The 20,447-nt window shown below is 34.2% G+C and overlaps 1 protein-coding gene across 1 annotated transcript in view; it reads right to left on the reverse strand.

The window, feature by feature from the left end:
* Positions 1-15,928: 15,928 nt before the first annotated feature.
* Positions 15,929-20,447, reverse strand: part of LOC140142545 (interleukin enhancer-binding factor 2 homolog) — a gene marked incomplete at its 5' end in the record, with an annotated part of 86,112 nt that continues 81,593 nt past the window's right edge. The window contains 1 exon segment of the mRNA XM_072164540.1: positions 15,929-17,725.

Raw genomic sequence — 20,447 nt, forward strand, 5'->3', positions numbered from 1 at the left:
TAAATATCAAACAAAACAAGTCTAAAAACCATACTTATTTTTAATATAATTTAGTAATTCCAAGCAATACTTAAATGAGACACAAATCAGACAAGCATATATAATGTAAAATGACATATTTATTTCACTAAATGTCTTCACCAATGACACATCTTTCTATTACAAATTATGAAAACTGACAAATAGGACCTTGAATACGTTAAGTTTGCACACTATAGTTAAAGCAGGAGTGGCATATTTTATGTTTTTAGTTTTGATTTAATATGCTACAGTTATGATGGCTCAATACCTAATAGCGCACATTATAAAGACTTACTTTCATTTCCAAACACCTTTTTCCAAAATGCTAGCCTCAATTATTTTTTGACTTGAGTACCACACACTTGCAAATTTGATCTCAGCATTACAAGAAGTATGGTCATTCATCCACAAAAATTGATATTGTACAGTTAACACATATTTTAATAAATACACAATATACATCTAGCATTTCCAGGCCCTCTATTGGTTTGCACACAATTTCACCATGCTTATGTTGCCTATCAGAGAACCAGAGAAATATAAAACACTTAAAATATACTGTCAAAGGCAAAAACATTCTTATATTTAAACAAAAAATGGTATGAAATAGTGTGTTAGTCCCTAACCAATCATTCTCTTTACTACCAGGCTAATACTAAGAATGTTTCCCTAACACACTTAACAAAAACCCAACGTTTTTCACTTCCGGCTATTATTAGTCCTCTCTGCAGACATCTTGGTATAAATAATGTGTAGTTTTACAACAAGGCTAGAGATATTGGAAAGTAGGATACCAGTGTCATCTTCTTCAGATTTGCAATTGATCTGGAGGAGGTTAAGGGTTGGGGTATGAACGTTTGGACAGTATTTATTTTGGGACATTAGAGCACATCAGACATATCGAATTGCATTCTGAATACGAAGAATGTCATTCTGATATCAAATAATTTTGATTTTTGAAATTCGCAATTTAATACACATTTTATGGCAAATCATTAAAAATTGATATTTTTGATATTTAACAGTACTTGAAGTGAACTTTATAAATCTGATGATTTATACTTAAAGTGTATGTAAGTGGGATGAAAAGCCGACGATCAATTGAAAATTTTGACCTTTCGTATTGAAGATATGGATTTTTTTTCCCAAAACACCAAAAAAAATTAGGTCTTTTTGGGAAAAAAATCCATATCTTCAACATGAAAGGGCAACATTTTCAATTGACCGTCGGCTTTTCCTCCCTGCTACATACACTTTAAGAATATATCATTAGATTTATATAATTCACTTCGAGGACTGTTATATGTCAAAATTTGAAAAATATCAAATTTTATAATTTGTCATAAAATTTGTATTATATTGTGATTTTCAAAAATGAAAATTATTTGATATCAGAAAGACATGCTTCGTATTCAGAATGCAATTCGATAGGTCTGAGGTGCTCTCATGTCGCACAAAAAATACTGTCGAAACGCTCATTTTAGATCCCTTAAAGGGACATTTTATTTTATCACAGATGATTGTAAAGACTGACAAAAATTAAAGAGGGGATTCTATCTTGTTGAAAATTTAGTTATATTCATTTAACAAATTGAAAGTGGCAAGTATGGGTCGTTCAGACAATTTGAAGCATTAAGTAAACCTACTAAGTATGGCATTACTTTTCAAATGCTTGATCATGAAAGTAAGATATATTTGTTCAAGGTACATTTCTGCAGATTTCAGAGGGTTTCCACTGTTCTATATAAAATGTCACAATCCTATCTGTCATATACATTAAATGCAGCTTCTCTTGGCGGTTTGCAAGAAGAAAATTATTACATGCACAAATAAATAAAATGGACATTTGGTATGGTTTCCATTCATACTTATTATAGGTTGCAGCTTTCAAGGGCCCCAATAAAGTATTGATACTGTAATCAAGAGTTATTGTAAGAAGGCCCCATCTGTATTACACTCAGTCTACTCTGAAGTACAAAGTACCGACGCGGACGCACACATTGTGCCGACTTTGAAGGCACGCATACCTCAGCAGAGACGCAGCACTGCGCACTGTTTACGCGCTGTATATGCGAGCGTTGTCACTTTGGACAAACTGTAGTTGCATTGTGTCATATTTTTAGAGGTGTACATTATAGAATGCAGAAATTACCAAATGTCTACATGACAGCTATTGCAGATAGGGCCTTGTTTCACTAATCATTCTCTTTTCTTGGAATACTACCATATCAAATCAATTTGTCACATTAGAAATGGGCTTAACACAAATATTTACACATTTTAAACACAACAACAGTATTCACCTGGTAACCATAATGGCCAACTTTCTGCAGTGATTACTTATTTCATATTTTATTTCTACAAACTACCAACTTTTGACACATAATTTGGTAAAATTAGTTTTACCATTACAATAAAAAGAGTACTCCATGATCTTGTTAAAATAGAAGTTGTTTCAATTATGAAAAAACACATGAGTGATACAATCAAGAGGAATGGGTATAATGTCTACAATTTGTGATTTTTGTTCTTTAGTCACTCACTCTTTACCATTGCCAAAATCCCATAAGAATTGGACTTTTTGTTATCAAGAATGAGGGATTCTGTAATTAAAAAAAGAAAGAAACAAAAGTTAAACAAAAGAATATATAACTGTTTTCTTAATCAACATTGGTGTCAGAAGACTAATTCCTCTTGATTGTGATATTTGCTGTTTACAGTGAAAGGAAAAGTTGGCAAAAATAACACACAAAACATTCCCTAATATAAAATGCACTTCCGTAGCAATGATCTTCTCTGAAGTGAAGAACAAATTTGAAGAAGATACCATTTTGTTGTAGATATCCACAAACACATGAAAACAAGACCAAAAAGTCTCATTACATATACAAAAACCAAGAGTGGAATCTAGATAATTCTGATTGATATGGAGTTACTTTATCCCCACCAGCAAATCACTACATGCCCCTAAACCCTGTGTTCTCAAGGACCGATTGTCATAGCGACAAGTAACTGATGGCAGAGGTGTCAAGATCATGTTGCTATTCATCGGTGTCATTTTGGGTCCGCTGAGAAATCAATGTGTTGTCGTGAAAAGAGCCATGCACAGGCCCAGCGGTCATAGCAAAAGAGCGGTAGGAAAAGGATCTGTATAACAAGAGGCAGTCACAAGGGTGCTAGTACTGGTTGTTGAATTCTGAAACAAGAACAAAAGAATGGTAGAAAATTGTGTTAATGTGATAATGAAAACATAGCGCTATAGGGGCAGCTTTCAGGATGTTTAAGGATTGCATACAATAGCGTTGGTGTGTGTAACTTTGTTACAAAGATATGTGTTAACAAACGGGGCTTTGGTAAGCCTTTGGGGGCAACAGCTCCCATAGCAAATTCAAGAAGTGTTGAAAAATAATCCCTTTATGTAATCCGAGTGTGGAGACATGTAAACTAAAATGAAAGGACAAGATTGTAAAGATATGACAAGAGAACAAACTGACACAAAGAAAGATGATATAATTGCATTACCCTTTGGGAACTACAAGTTATATGGTTTTAAGGAGTTTACCGACATCATCATTTGATGTAAGTGAACTACTTCAAATGTGGAGAAATGCAATACCTGGGACTGATTGTGAGCTGAACTATGAACAGAGCAGAGTGTTTTTCCAACTCTAAGTGAAGGGTTGTCAATGTAATTTGAAGGAATGTAATCATTGTTGTATTAATTGTGTAATCTAAGGATGGAAATATTCAAAGTGAGGATAAGGTTGTATCCCAAAAGAGGATGACTGCTTACAACTTTCTATCATTCTATGTATTGTGAGAAAGCTGTAATCTGAGAAGGAATTGAGACAAATATGTGCATGACACTACAAATGATTGAAAGGGTCTTGTATAACTCAGTGACACAACCTTATGGGGTAAAGAAGGATTAACTGATGATAAAGTATAAAAGGTGTCACAAATTTTATAAATCACAACGTATTATTGTAATGAAAAGTTTTAAGATGGGTTACATGTTTAAAGAAATATGATAAGTTGTATGTGGCTTTAAGGCCTTATGCAATTTTTATGGCAAGTGGCACTTCCCTGGTATCCCGTATTTGAAATCAAACTACTACAACAACACACATATGAATATGGAAGACTGTAAAAGTGTGTCAACTAACTGGTGTCTTCAAGTAATGATCACATATTATATTACACGACATTATGTACATTATAAATACACATGTGTAAGTGAGAGATATGTATTTGGAATTTTAAAAAGTTGATACTTTGTATTATCTTCAGCTGCTAGAGCAACACACATATAAATATATAAGACAAAAGTGTCAGAACTGGTGCATTTAAGTGATGGTCACATATGGAAATATGTTCGTAACACTAACATGTATGCAAATATGTGAGAGGTGTTGAATTTGAAGAAAAAACGATTGATACTTAAAAGAGGCAAAGGAATGAACAAGACCATAAGAAAGTGTCATCTACATGTACTGTTTGTTTCTAGTGCTGTAGTCACGCATGGAAACATGTATTACATTATATTATAATATATAAGGGACAGATATTCACTTAGAATTTTAAGTTGATACTTGATATTACATAAGTCTTGTATATATTTTCAACCTTTTCATCAAAAACTGTGTCATCTACTATTGCCTCAAAGTTTTGGTCATATATTTTGATACATACTGTATGATACTAATAGCTAAGAGAGAGGTATTCATTTGGGAAATTGAATGAATTGTTTAAGACTAAACCAAAGGTGTGTCATATTCTATTACCTTTAAGTGATAGTCACACATGGTAACATCTACTGCATTACATTGACATTACACACATGGTAACATCTACTGCATTACATTGACATTACAATGGGTAAGTGACAGATATTCCATTTGGAATTTTTACAAGTTGATACTTTAATAGTAGTACATACTTGTCACTTTCAAAGTTCGAACTACTAGAGCAAGACATACATGAATCTTTCAAGACTATAAGTGGGCCATCTCCTGTTGCCTCTGAGCCATGGTCACACATGGATACATTTATTACATTAAACTGACAAGGTGTAAAACCTAGTTAAACAATTATCTACAAGTCCTTGTCACTAGACAAGTCCTTGTCACTAGAGTCTAATTATTTTCTGTTGTATCAGTGTGGTTGTGGTGTTGTAACTACTTGAATGTCTTAGATATCTTGGGTTACCATGGAGCAACAATAGCTGAGGGTACTTGTCGTCAACTGACACTACATGACACAACAGTGATTAAGTCTGTTGTGGCAAGTCATTATACTTTATGTGATAAAGTGTCAGATCATCAATCAGACTGCAATTCAAACAAACTGTAATGTATCAATGATCATTTCCTTTTAATTTTCTGGAAAATATCCATGCATTGTAGGGTCAAGCACACGTATATCTCAGATAATTACTCTATCCAACTTTAATAATGTATGAAGTTACTCTACAAAAACAGACAACTGTTTGGACACAACATTTAGAAAACAGCCGCTAACACGGTGAACGTGCTTACAAAAGAAACCACCAAGAGAAAGAAAATCATCTTGCTCAAAACAAGCCGAGAATAAAAGGAGAAAAACGCCCTGATACAGAAAAAACTTTCAAGGAACACAAGATGTTCCTCGCATTTTTTTTTTACTTATTATTCTATTGAGTAAAAATCTTGACACCAAAATAGCACGACCTGTATTAATAATTGGTGCCTAGAATGCGGTGAGATCAGCGTGGTCGTGGTGTTGTTTAGGATATTTTTTTCCTACTCCATGAACGTCCTTAGATATCTTGGGTTACCTTGGAGCAACAAGAACTGAATGTATGTCATCGACTGACACAACATGACACAACAGTGATTTAGTTTGTCGCGGCAAGTCATTACACTTGTGTGATAAATTATCAGATAGTGACCCTCAATTCAGGGGACAATTTCTGAAGACCACCGACTACAAAGACTCTACTATCAGACTGCAATTCGAAAAAACTATAATGTAACAATAACCATTTCCTTTTAAAACTTTAAAATTGATATCTGCGCATGAAAATGTTAGACGTCATAAAATGCTAACTTTGGAAAAAGTAGACTTAAGTGATAAAATAACCGCAATAAAACCATGAAATGGGATGAAAATTTCACAGAAACATGCAGCAAACATGTTTTGTTAGTATTTGAGTCGCGATATCACCAGTGGGCTCGTGATTCTAAATGCTAAAATATTAAGGGATCTGGAATGAGCGTTTTGAGCGTTTCGACAATATTTTTTGTGGGACATGAAAGCACATCAGACATATCGAATTGCATTCTGAATACGAAGAATGTCTTTCTGATATCAAATAATTTTCATTTTTGAAATTCACGATATAATACAAATTTTATGACAAATTATTAAAATTTGATATTTTCACATTCTTGATATAATATAGTCCTCGAAGTAAATTTTATAAATCTAATGATATATTCTTAAAGTGTATGTTTAATTTTGACCTTTCATATTGAAGATGTGGATTTTTTTTCCCCAAAAGACCTAATTTCTTTTGGTGTTTTGGGCAAAAAAATTCATATCTTCAATACGAAAGGTCAAAATTTTCAATTGATCGTCGGCTTCTCATCCCACCTAGATACACTTTAAGTATAAATCATCAGATTTATAAAATTTACTTCGAGTACTGTTAAATATCAAAAATATCAATTTTTAATGATTTGCCATAAAATGTGTATTACATTGCGAATTTCAAAAAATCAAAATTATTTGATATCAGAAGGACATTCTTCGCATTCAGAATGCAATTCGATATGTCTGATGTGCACTAATGTCCCACAATAAATACTGTCCAAACGTTCATACCCCAGCCCTTAAGTGATTTTTGAAAATATAGATGAACTTTCCGGATACTTAAATCTACAAACCTTTGGAATAATAAACATTCAGGATGGGGATTTGCCATTTGGTCTAATACCATTTGATCTAATATCCATTTCGTATACATCCATTTCGTCTAAACCCATTAAGTCTATATCCACTACATCCAATAATCATTTGGTCCTTTAACCATTTGGTCCGATAACCATTTGGTCCTAAAACCATTTAGTCTAACAACCATTTAGTCTAATACTCATTTGGTCTATAACCAATAGGTCTAATAGCCATATGGTCTTATACCCATTTGGTCTACACAACATTTATTCTTACAGGCAATTAGTTTATTAATAAATAGACGAAATGGTATTAGACTAACTGGTTATTAGACCATACGAGTATTAGACCTAACGGATATTAGGCCAAACGGGTATTAGACCAAATGGTTATTAGACTATATGATTAGTAGACATACCGGTTATTAGACTAAACAATATTGGACTAAATGGACATTAGACTATATGATTACTAGACTAAGTGGCAATGAATTAGCCTTTCTGGTAAAAGACCAATTGAATATAGACTAAACGGGAATTAGGCGAAATGGTATTAGACCAAATGGCAATAGACCTTCAGAATTACCCAATGACCATACAAGCAACAGGGTAATTGTTTACGTTCAACAAATTTTACATTTCTGTGATTAAAAATTAAGCTGGGGCTGTAGGGTAAATCGGGCATAGACCGCCTGTTTCTTAAATTTCATCATAATGTACTTAATACTTGTATGATTTTGGTGGCCATTTTGAAAAAAGAACCCCACTGAAAAGCTTTTATCTCATAAAAGTATAGGGGCAACCACGTGAAATTTCAGCATCGTTGGACAGATGTTTCAAATGGACAAATTTATAAGGTTCTTAGCCTGGCTTTGGGCATTTAATTTGCGCCTAGCCCCATGTTCGTCTCCACATGGAGTGATTGTTTAAACAAATGGCTAAAACATTATGTAGTTTCTAATAGACATTCAAATGAAGACTCCAAATAGCAAATCTGACAGACTGTTCATTTGGGTCCTAATTATGCTGCAGGGGCCAATCCTATTTTGCTTTTTTCCTATGAGCTACTTATTTATAATATAACTTAGCAATATCAAGCAATATAATACTTAAATGAGACACAAATCAGACATGCATATATCATGTAAAATGACATATTTATTTCACTAAATGTCTTCACCAATGACACATCTTTCTATTACAAATGATGAAAACTGACAAAAAGGACCTTGAATACGCTAAGTTTTTACACTATAGTTAAAGCAGGAGTGGCACATTTTTGTTTTATTTAGTTTTGGTTTAATATGCTACAGTTATGATGGCTCAATACCTAATAGCGCACATTATAAAGACCTACTTTCATTTCCAAACATTATCACATTTGTCCAAAATGCTAGCCTCAATTATTTTTTGACTTGAGTACCTGGTACCACACACTTGCAAAATTGATCTCAGCATTACAAGAAATATGGTCATTCATCCACAAAAATCGATATTGTACAACTAACACATATTTTAATAAATACACAATATACATCTAGCATTTCAGGCCCTATTGGTTTGCACACGGTTTTACCATGCTTATGTCGCCCATCAGAGAACCATAGAAATAATTATAAACCACTTAAAATTACTGTCAAAGGCAAAAACATTCTTATATTTAAAAAAAAAATGGTATGAAATAGTGTGTTAGTCCCTAAACAATCATTCTCTTTACTACCAAAATATCGGCTACCTGGCTAATGCTAGGAATGTTTCCCTAACACACTTAACAAAAACCCAACGTTTATTATTAGTCCTCTCTGCAGACATCTTGGTATAAATAGTGTATAGCTTTACAACAAGGCTAGAGATATTGGAAAGTAGGATACCAGTGTATCCTACACTGAAAGTAGGATACCAGTGTCATCTTCCTACACTGAAAGTAGGATACCAGTGTTATCATCTTCAGATTTGCAATTGATCTGGAGAGGAGGTTAAAGGGACATTTTATTTTATCACACAAGATTATAAAGACAGACAAAAATTAAAGAGGGGATTCTATCTTGTTGAAAATTTAGTTACATTCATTTAACAAATTGAAAGTGGCAAGTATGGGTCATTCAGACAATTTGAAGCATTAAGTAAACCTACTAAGTATGGCATTACTTTTCAAATGCTTGATCATGAAAGTAAGATATATTTGTTCAAGGTACATTTCTGCAGATTTCAGAGGGTTTCCACTGTTCTATATAAAATGTCACAATCCTATCTGTCATATACATTAAATGCAGCTTTTCTTGGTGGTTTGCAAGAAGAAAATTATTACATGCACAAATAAATAAAATGGACATTTGGTATGGTTTCCATTCATACTTATTATAGGTTGCAGCTTTCAAGGGCCCCAATAAAGTATTGATACTGTAATCAAGAGTTATTTTTAGAGGTGTACATTATAGAATGCAGAAATTACCAAATGTCTACATGACAGCTATTGCAGATAGGGCCTTGTTTCACTAACCATTCTCTTTTCTTGGAATACTACCATATCAAATCAATTTGTCACATTAGAAGTGGGCTTAACACAAATATTTACACATTTTAAACACAACAGTATTCACCCGGTAACCATAATGGCCAACTTTCTGCAGTGATTACTTATTTCATATTTTATTTCTACAAACTACCAACTTTTGACACATAATTTGGTAAAATTAGTTTTACCATTACAATAAAAAGAGTACTTCACAAGCCATGATCTTGTTACAATAGAAGTTGTTTCGAAAACACAAGTGTGATACATTCAAGAGGAATGGGTATGTCCACAATTTGTGATTTTTGTTCTTTAGTCACTCACTCTTTACCAATGCCAAAACCCATAAGAATTGGACTTTTTGTTATCAAGAATGAGGGATTCTGTAATTAAAAAAAGAAAGAAACAAAAGTCAAACAAAAGAATATATAACTGTTTTCTTAATCAACATTGGTGTCAGAAGACTAATTCCTCTTGATTGTGATATTTGCTGTTTACAGTGAAAGGAAAAGTTGGCAAAAATAACACACAAAACATTCCCTAATATGTAAATGTACTTCCGTAGCAATGATCTTCTCTGAAGTGAAGAACAAATTTGAAGAGGATATACCATTTTGTTTAAGATATCCACAAACACATGAAAACAAGACCAAAAAGTCTCATTACATATACAAAAACCAAGAGTGGAACCTAGATAATTCTGATTGATATTGAGTTACTTTATCCCCACCAGCAAATCACTACATGCCCCTAAACCCTGTGTTCTCAAGGACCGATTGTCATAGGGACAAGTAACTGATGGCAGAGGTGTCAAGATCATGTTGCTAGTCATCTGCGTCATTTTGAGTCTGCTGAGAAATCAATGTGTTGTCGTGAAAAGAGCCATGCATAGGCCCAGCGGTCATAGCAAAAGAGCAGTAGGAAAAGGATCTGTATAACAACAGGCAGTCACAAGGGTGCTAGTACTGGTTGTTGAATTCTGAAACAAGAACAAAAGAATGGTAGAAAATTGTGTTAATGTGATAATGAAAACATAGCGCTACAGGGACAGCTTTCAGGATGTTTAAGGATTGCATACAATAGCGTTGGTGTGTGTAACTTTATTACAAAGATATGTGTTAACAAATGGGGCTTTGGTAAGCCTTTGGGGCAACAGCTCCCATAGCAAATTCAAGAAGTGTTGAAAAACTTTATGTAATCAGAGTGTGGAGACATATAAACTAAACTGAAAGGACACGATTGGAAGGATCTGACAAGAGAACAAACTGATACAAAGAAAGATGACATAATTGCATTACCCTTTGGGAACTACAAGTTATATGGTTTTAAGGAGTTTACAAACATCATCATTTGATGTAAGTGAACTTGAAATGTGGAGAAATGCAATACCTGGGACAGATTGTGAGCTGAACTATGAACAGAGCAGTGTTTTTCAAACACTAAGTTGTCAATGTAATTTGAAAGAATGTAATCATTGTGCAGTTGTATTAATTGCGTAATCTAAGGATGGAAATATTCAAAGTGAGGATAAGGTTGTATCCCAAAAGAGGATGACTGCTTACAACTTTCCATCATTCTATGTATTATGGGAAAGCTGTAATCTGACAAAGAATTTAGACTAATATGTGACCGTACAGCACGAATGAGCCGTAAATTCCCTAAATTGTATTCTGAGTTACAGCGTAAAATGTGTACGAATGTCGTATTCAATGTCGTTGAAGGAGCAAAGTTTAACAAACTATAACCCCGCTTTTGGGTATCGTTTGAAGTCAAATGATATACCATTTTAAAGCTTATGATGTATATTTGTTAAACATGAAATAAAACAAAATTGACCGGGGGAGGAATTTACGGCTCATTCGCCGTGAACGGTCACATATGTGCATGACACTACAAATAATTGAAAGGGTCTTGCATAACTCAGTGACACAACCTTATGGGGTAAAGAAGGATTAACTGATGTAGTATAAAAGGTGTCACAAATATTATAAATCACGAGGTATTATTGTAATGACAAGTTTTAAGATGAATTACATGTTTAAAGAAATGTGATAAGTTGTATGTGGCTTTAAGGCCTTATGCAATTTTTATAGCAAGTGGTACTTCCCTGGTATCCCATAATATTATTTGAAATCAAACTACTACAACAACACACATATGAATATGGAAGACTGTTTTGTGTCAACTTACTGGTGTCTTCAAATAATGGTCACATATGTATTATATTACACGACATGTACATTATGAATACACATGTGTAAGTGAGAGATATGTATTTGGAATTTTAAAAAGTTGATACTTTTGTATTATCGTCAACTGCTAGAGCAACACACATATAAATATATAAGACAAAAGTGTCAGAACTGGTGCATTTAAGTGATGGTCACGTATGGAAATATATTACATTACACTAACATGTATGCAAATATGTGAGAGGTGTTGAATTTGAAGAAAAAACGATTGATACTTAAAAGGGGCGAAGGAATGAACAAGACTATAAGAAAGTGTCATCTACATGTACTGTTTGTTTCTAGTGCTGTAGTCACACATGAAAACATGTATTACATTATATTATAATATATAAGGGAGAGATATTCACTTAGAATTTTAAGTTAATACTTGATATTACATACTTGTATTTTCAACCTTTTCATCAAAAACTGTGTCATCTACTATTGCCTCCAAGTTTTGGTCACATATTTTGATACATACTGCATAATACTATAGCTAAATATGTAACTGAGAGAGAGGTATTCATTTGGGAAATTGAATGAATTGTTTAAGACTAAACTAAAGGTGTGTCATATTCTATTGTCTTTAAGTGTAACATCTGCTGCATTACATTGACATTACACACATGGTAACATCTACTGCATTACATTGACATTACAGTCACACATGGTAACATCTACTGCATTACATTGACATTATAATGTGTAAGTGACAGATATTCCATTTGATTCCAGTTGATACTTTAATAGTAGTACATACTTGTCACGTTCAAAGTTCGAACTACTAGAGCAAGACATACATGAATCTTTCAAGACAATAAGTGGGCCATTTCCTGTTGCCTCTGAGCCATGGTCACACATGGATACATTTATTACATTAAACTGACAAGGAGTTAAACCTAGTTAAACAATTATCTACAAGTCCTGGTCACTAGACAACAGAGTCTAATTATTTTCTGAAGTATCAGTGTGGTTGTGGTTGTATATCTTGGGTTACCATGGAAAAACAACAGCTGAGGGTACAGGTCGACTGACACTACATGACGCAACACTGATTTTGTTTGTAGCGGCAAGTCATTATACTTTATGTGATAAAATCTCAGATAAGTAGCCCCAATGCATGCCAGGGGGCAATATATGAATACAAAACCCACCCAAGTCCATACTTTGGTCAAATTGAGTTAAGTATGGGAAATTGTTGCTATACATAGGCCTGTCATATGTATGAAAGACCAACTCCAATTTATCCTCTTGTGTCTATTGAGCATGTGAAAAATAGCATGTATGAAAGAACCACCCAAGTCCAGGATTTGAGGCTTGTAACACATTGATTGAAATCCAGTATGTATAAAAGTCCACTTGTAACACATTCATTGCTGGAGAGTGACTTTTGAAAAAAAATGGGTTTAATCAAGGAAAGTGTGTGGTTTATTTTACATGGCAGTATGCTTATCAACATTATGCATACCTGTGTGCTTTATATTGTATTATCATACTAGTGGTAATCTCACTCCAACATTGTTGTTTTTGTATATGATTCAAAAAACCACTCAAGTCAAGCATTTAAAATGAACCCACACGAAGTCCATGAAATGCTAATCGCCATTCCTAATAGTTTAACCCACTCATTTGCACGTAAAACTTACCATATTGACCAGGTACATCTAACTGAAGGAATTAAAATGATACGCATGTTCTTTTCTCATGGACTTGGGTGGGTTTTGATTTCATGTATTCAATTGCTGAAGACCACCAACTACAACAAAGCTACCACCAGACTGCAATTTGAACAAACTATAATGTAACAATGATCATTTCATAAGCTTAAAAAGTTACCTTTTCAGAGTCTGAGTTGAGCAAAGACGTAGCTTTTTAAAAATATCCATGCATTGTAAGGTCAAGCACACGTATCACACCACTAAACAAGCTTACAGCTAGCAGACCAAGTCAAGTGCTGCAGTAGTGTTATGCCAAGTGAGTTCAGATTGAATTCAAGAGAAACTAAAGTACACTTATAAGCATGTATAGGGCAATAGCAATACTGCTGAACCAGCTGCTTCAATTGCTAAATATTAGGATATATGAGGTGTTTCAGCTGTCAGGAGTTAAACACACACACATACAAAAACAATAACAACAAGATACCAGTTATCCTACGTTTATATTGTTATTATATCTCTGCAGCACGTTTGACCCTAAGAGGAAATGAAAGAATAAAAATAAGGCATGTACCTAGTGTTTTTTACTTAAAAACATTAATTCTTGTGCTGTGCAACAGCTATGTTCAATTAATGTGGAAGGCAGTATAATTGTTGGAGATCCCAATGAGTGTGATGTAGTGGTGGAACATTCTGTAAGCGGAGAACTTATTTTTACCCTTCAAAATATGTAAGATATATATGCAAAATATGTAAATCGAGTTCAGGTTGGAGTCGGTTTCTATTGTTCTAAACAATGGAACACAGTTGAGTTTTGATTTCATCCCTAAGTTCTTTTTCCCCATAGAAAACTGGTCCAGAAAATCTTAAAATTTTTCCTTCTCCAAGTAAAGTGATACCTACCTCATTTTAAACCTGATCTAGGGACATGTACCAAAGGTTGTAATGCGTATGTTCCTTTGACCAAGTTTTGCGGTCCAATTGTCTTCATTATTATGTTTTGTTGCTCATTGATATGACATCTTTTTGCGCGCTTCATGCACATTTGTCCCAGTAAAGCTATTTAAAACCAGAATTGTTTCAACTTCCTTTTTCTTTGGACCCAATTTGATGGACAGTAAAATTGTTTGCTTGATTTGTTGGAGTGACCTTCGTTTCCTTGATCTTCAATTATGTTTCTCTCTTTGTTTTCCAATATATCATAGGTGGGCCTCATTATATAGGGTTTTTAACCTGGCTTGGTCATTTTATTTGAGCCTGGTAGACTCCTGGTCCCATGCTCGTCAACACATTGAGTGAAGACTTCCAACTAGCAAATCGGACAGACTGTTCATTTTCATTTGGGTCCTACTTAAATGCTGCAGGAGCCAATCCTATTTTTCTATTTTCCTATGAGCTAGATATATTTATCTCAATTGATAAATATCAAATAAAACAAGTCTAAAAACCGTACTTATTTTTAATATAATTTAGTAATTCCAAGCAATACTTAAATGAGACACAAATCAGACAAGCATATATAATGTAAAATGACATATTTATTTCACTAAATGTCTTCACCAATGACACATCTTTCTATTACAAATTATGAAAACTGACAAATAGGACCTTGAATACGTTAAGTTTGCACACTATAGTTAAAGTAGGAGTGGCATATTGTTTGGTTTTAGTTTTGATTTAATATGCTACAGTTATGATGGCTCAATACCTAATAGCGCACATTATAAAGACCTACTTTCATTTCCAAACACTATCACCTTTTTCCAAAATGCTAGCCTCAATTATTTTTTGACTTGAGTACCACACACTTGCAAATTTGATCTCAGCATTACAAGAAGTATGGTCATTCATCCACAAAAATCGATATTGTACAGCTAACACATATTTCAATAAATACACAATATAAACTGAGCTCAAAAAGAAACTTATAATTTTTCACAAGGTCATATCTTGAAATCCGTTCCATCAAATTGAACCAAAATTACACACAGATTTACTTCAATACTCTACTCTTAACACATGTCAGTAACCAAGCAGTTATCCAACTGACACAACAGCAAAATGCACTGACATGGGACAGCTTCCTGGACCACATTCACAGCCCAGCCCTGTGTCATGAAAAAAGTGTATGAAAAGCAGAAAGCAGCACCGTTTTATCATCTGTGCAAGGATCTCGTGTGCATTCTCACAGATTTTTTGTCCTGGGTGCCAAATGTTGGGCTGTGAAAGTGAAGGAAGTCCAGGAAGCTGTCCCATGACAGTGCATTTTGCTAATGTGTCAGTTGGACAACTGCTTGGTTACTGACATGTGTTTTGAGTAGAGTATTAAGGTAATCCTGTGTGTAATTTTGGTTCATTTTGATTGACAGTATTTTAAGATATGACCTTGTGATTTACAAGTTGTAAAAAATTATAAGTTTCTTTTTGAGCTCAGTTTACATCTAGCATTTCCAGGCCCTCTATTGGTTTGCACACAATTTCACCATGCTTATGTCGCCCATCAGAGGACCATAGAAATAATTATAACCACTTAAAATTACTGTCCAAGGCAAAAACATTCTTATATTTAAAAAAAAATGGTATGAAATAGTGTGTTAGTCCCTAACCAATCATTCTCTTTACTACCAAAATATCGGTTACCTGGCTAATACTAGTAATGTTTCCCTAACACACTTAACAAAAACCCAACGTTTTTCACTTCCTGCTATTATTAGTCCTCTCTGCAGACATCTTGGTATAAATAATGTATAGCTTTACAACAAGGCTAGAGATATTGGAAAGTAGGATACCAGTGTATCGTACACTGAAAGTAGGATACCAGTGTCATCTTCTTCAGATTTGCAATTGATCTGGAGGAGGTTAAAGGGATATTTTATTTTATCACAGATGATTATAAAGACAGACAAAAATTAAAGAGGGGATTCTATCTTGTTGAAAATTTAGTTCCATTCATTTAACAAATTGAAAGTGGCAAGTATGGGTCGTTCAGACAATTTGAAGCATTAAGTAAACCTACTAAGTATGGCATTACTTTTCAAATGCTTGATCATGAAAGTAAGATATATTTGTTCAAGGTACATTTCTGCAGATTTCAGAGGGTTTCCACTGTTCTATATAAAATGTCACAATCCTATCTGTCATATACATTAAATGCAGCTTTTCTTGGTGGTTTGCAAGAAGAAAATTATTACATGCACAAATAAATAAAATGGACATTTGGTATGGTTTCCATTCATACTTATTATAGGTTGCAGCTTTCAAGGGCCCCAATAAAGTATTGATACTGTAATCAAGAGTTATTTTAGAGGTGTACATTATAGAATGCAGAAATTACCAAATGTCTACATGACAGCTATTGCAGATAGGGCCTTGTTTCACTAACCATTCTCTTTTCTTGGAATACTACCATATCAAATCAATTTGTCACATTAGAAGTGGGCTTAACACAAATATTTACACATTTTAAACACAACAGTATTCACCCGGTAACCATAATGGCCAACTTTCTGCAGTGATTACTTATTTCATATTTTATTTCTACAAACTACCAACTTTTGACACATAATTTGGTAAAATTAGTTTTACCATTACAATAAAAAGAGTACTTCACAAGCCATGATCTTGTTACAATAGAAGTTGTTTCGAAAACACAAGTGTGATACATTCAAGAGGAATGGGTATGTCCACAATTTGTGATTTTTGTTCTTTAGTCACTCACTCTTTACCAATGCCAAAACCCATAAGAATTGGACTTTTTGTTATCAAGAATGAGGATTCTGTAATTAAAAAAGAAAGAAACAAAAGTCAAACAAAAGAATATATAACTGTTTTCTTAATCAACATTGGTGTCAGAAGACTAATTCCTCTTGATTGTGATATTTGCTGTTTACAGTGAAAGGAAAAGTTGGCAAAAATAACACACAAAACATTCCCTAATATGTAAATGTACTTCCGTAGCAATGATCTTCTCTGAAGTGAAGAACAAATTTGAAAAGGATATACCATTTTGTTTAAGATATCCACAAACACATGAAAACAAGACCAAAAACTCTCATTACATATACAAAAACCAAGAGTGGAACCTAGATAATTCTGATTGATATGGAGTTACTTTATCCCCACCAGCAAATCACTACATGCCCCTAAACCCTGTGTTCTCAAGGACCGATTGTCATAGCGACAAGTAACTGATGGCAGAGGTGTCAAGATCATGTTGCTATTCATCGGTGTCATTTTGGGTCCGCTGAGAAATCAACATGTTGTCGTGAAAAGAGCCATGCATAGGCCCAGCGGTCATAGCAAAATAGCAGTAGGAAAAGGATCTGTACAACAAGAGGCAGTCACAAGGGTGCTAGTACTGGTTGTTGAATTCTGAAACAAGAACAAAAGAATAGTAGAAAATTGTGTTAATGTGATAATGAAAACATAGCGCTACAGGGACAGCTTTCAGGATGTTTAAGGATTGCATACAATAGCGTTGGTGTGCGTAACTTTATTACAAAGAAATGTGTTAACAAATGGGGCTTTGTTAAGCCTTTGGGGGAAACAGCTCCCATAGCAAATTCAAGAGGTGTTGAAAAATACTATACACCTCCATGGTTTATACACACCATAGTTTTTATTTTTATTTGTCTTGTTCTCCACATCAAGTTGGTATACCTGACTGCATATCCCTTGAACAACTGTTTGTAGAGATAGAATAATGATTATTAACAGTACAGATTGGCTATGAGAGGCTGTAACAAGTGCAGGTTGACTGGGAAGGGGTGAATCACCTCTTGAATACAGTAATGAAGTTAACTTTGATCAAATTGCCTTACACTGATTTGATGAAGCAAGACCTCTTATGCAATACGATTGATTATCATCCGTGGTGTACATCAAGAGAAATAAATACATCTTCCCAGAATCCTTTGCAGGAATTTTAAGTAGCATATCAGAACATATACCGTACTGATGCGAGCATAGTCCCACTCCCACCTATCACTTTACACTCTTCTTGAAACAATACTTTGGTTCCTTACATACTCAACATACATGTAGCCTAAACAAGTCTATTTAAGGATTTGATCAGGGAACCAATTGAAAAGCAGTCAGCTCATTCCTACAATATCACTAATGATGCCATGGGGTTTCAAATATTTAAAGTTACAAACAAATTAAGTCTGTTCCAATTTCTACATGAATATTACTGTCCTATTAAAATTCTAGACCTCAGATATACACACATGCCTGGTTTACTGTGAACATTCTGTATAGGTTGTCTCAAAAATGATTAGTAGTTTTTATATTTCAAAAATTCAAGACAACAGTCTCAAAATTGCATTGGAAGTCCAACATGTCCAATGTCTAAACTGTTACAATCTAATTATAAATCCAACTTACTAACTATATACATAAACAAAAGAATCTTTGGAGTTATTGATCGCCCTCTATAGGCTGTGCCTCAACCACGGGAGCTCTCGGGGTTAGGATCTTAATAGTGCGCTGCCAGACCCACACAACTGCAGAATTTCACTGATCACTGTGCCCCAAATCATTTCATAAAAAAACATTCCAGGTATACACAGTTTGAATCAGCACAAGCCCTATTCAACCTACATAAACCATTACAGCCAGGATCAGCTCCCAGAGTTTTGTAAAGGGTAGACCTGGACAATTAGCAAGTTCCTTGAATTTCAAATTGGCTCAATTTAACATGAGAACAGAAACTGACACTGCAGGGATCAAACTGGTGCCATATTGGGGACCAGAGTCCTGCACCTTTACTGATTGATCTATCTGGGCATATGGCAAAATAGATCCAGTGTAGAAGAAGGTTTGGAAAAGATAAAGATAAAAGGTAAAGAGGAAAAGTGAAGGTTATGCCAGAGCAAAGCTCACATGCCAGAATCTGTTTGGTATTCGGGTCAGACTTCCATTATTGCTGGCTTTAGGGGTACCACTCCTCCTGCACAGCATGGCTGCTTTCCCATCCCAGTAGGCAGTGTATAGACAAGAGTCAAGTCCTGTGTATACGTGCAAAACACTACGGCACCTGGAATTGAACCAGAGGCCTTGTGATAAGGAGTGCCAGTATAATGCTATGGAAAAGATATTATCATAAACATAGTGAATTTGCTTTCATTGAGTGAAGACACATCTATGATAATATTTTGGTCTGAACTAGCTTGTTGTCTTGTTCAAATTGAACTTGTGACTAGTTTTTACTTTTTTAAAATTTACTGCAGCATGCAGTTTTTGCTGTTTGATTTTATATCTTGTTGTATGTCCCTGAAGAAGCATCTGCTTGAAATATCAGTTGTTATTTGTCTGTTTGGTTTATACAGCTATGGGTACTGGAATTGGTCAATTTTGGCCATCCTGACCTACATTTGGTATTCCTCGACATTATTTGGTTCAGTTTCTATGCCTACATGTATCTACATTGGGATTCTCATCACTTTGAGTGCCCTTTTGTAAGTATATATACAGGGTGTCCCAGAAAAAATTACCGGGCTATTACATTTGCACGTAAGTTGAGAATTAGACATCAAAATCCACAAATTTAAAATTCAGTGTGTAGCCCATCTTATTTTGCATCTTATATGCTAATTTTACTGGATTCGGTTGACTGACTGCAAGGAAATGAGCGATTACATACCGCATGCGTCAATTCACTTCATTCCAAGTTTGAAAAAAAAGATCATTCAACACAATGCGCACTAGTGGTTAACTGTCAATGGGCTTCATATTTTTTTTGTTGAAATCCTTTTCGTTCTTTTTAAACAATCTGTTTCTTGCAAAATTTGAAATTCTGCATGATATTGAAAATGAAAGCTTGTATGTAAGATGATGCTTGGTACTTGTAAAAATCTTTTATCGTTAATGTTGATATAAATGTTGTATAATACATTATTGCATAAAGAATTCCAGGTGGCTTTAAAAAATTTCTCACACGGCACATTGATGTTTTTGGAATTGTAATGCAAATTGTAATGCAAAGTTTAAATTTTAAAACTTCAACATTAATGTTGCATGATTTCAAAAACCACACGTAAAGCTGTAAGTACTTAAACATTGTCATTCTTGGCTCAAATGTTCTTTGCAAAGT

The sequence above is a fragment of the Amphiura filiformis genome, chromosome 20, assembly GCF_039555335.1.
Source record: "Amphiura filiformis chromosome 20, Afil_fr2py, whole genome shotgun sequence".
NCBI classification, from domain to species: Eukaryota; Metazoa; Echinodermata; class Ophiuroidea; order Amphilepidida; family Amphiuridae; genus Amphiura; species Amphiura filiformis.